Here is a 1,094-nt window from a genome sequence, read left to right on the forward strand (position 1 = left end):
ATTGTCAATTTAGCTTGATTCTTGACAGTTATATCCCCATCTTCATTTATCCAATGAAGTTTGTAAGGTTTTGGATGAGGTGTAACTTCAAGATTTAGCTTTTCAACCAGCTTTGTGCTACAACAATTGCAACAAGAACCACTATCAACAATGAGAGAACAATATTTGTCTTGAATCTTACATCTTGTATGAAAGATGTTCTCTCTTTGAGATAGATGTTCTAAGCTAGGTTGATTATTGAGCACTCTTCTCACCATGAGAAGTTGACAATCTTCAGCAAAGACTTCCTCTCCTTCCTCTTGTTCAGTCACTTTCACTAGTGGGGGATTCACTTTCACTACTATAAATGTCACTACCTCTAAGAATTATGGTTCTCTTGGATCATTCCAATAATGAATGGGAGGAGCTTGTTGTCTTAGTCTCTCTTGGACTAAGGCAGTCCACCAATACATTGCATACCCTTGAAAGCTTAGGGTAGCTAGAGAGACTTTCCTTTCTTCACTTACTTGGTGGCAAGCAAAGAATTGTTCCACCTTTATTTCCCAATCAAGATAGGCCTCAACATTGTCCTTCCCATGGAAGTGAGGCAAAACAACATTGACTTCTTTAGGGCGTTGTGGCATATGAACATTTCTCCTAGATTTCCTAGAAGAAGAAGGTTGATTGTAATAATCCCCTACATTTAGATGTATGCCCTCCCCTTGAGAATGATCACTTTGACTTTCCCTAGACCTATTTTGATCTTCTCTTAACAACCTCAACTCATCTTGAATCATGGCATTTTGAAGCTCTCTATTGACTTTTTCTTGACCCATCTTTCTTTCAATTTCATTGAGTTGGTTGACTAAGGTTTGGAGAGTGAATTGCTCTTTTTGATTTTCACTATCACTAATTCTAGGAGAATGCCTTCTAGACATGATGATGGACTTAAATGTTTTTCTTGAAATAAAGGCTAAAGAGTTCACTTAGAAAGCAATATTCCAAGTAAGGGAGGTGAACCACTAGGGTTGCTTAAGTACCAAGCCTTGTCCTTGCCAAATATGCTTCTAGCTACTTACTAGAGTCTTTAGATCAAAATCACTCTTAAATCCACC

This window comes from Vigna radiata, unplaced genomic scaffold (assembly GCF_000741045.1).
Source record: "Vigna radiata var. radiata cultivar VC1973A unplaced genomic scaffold, Vradiata_ver6 scaffold_382, whole genome shotgun sequence".
NCBI lineage: Eukaryota > Viridiplantae > Streptophyta > Magnoliopsida > Fabales > Fabaceae > Vigna > Vigna radiata.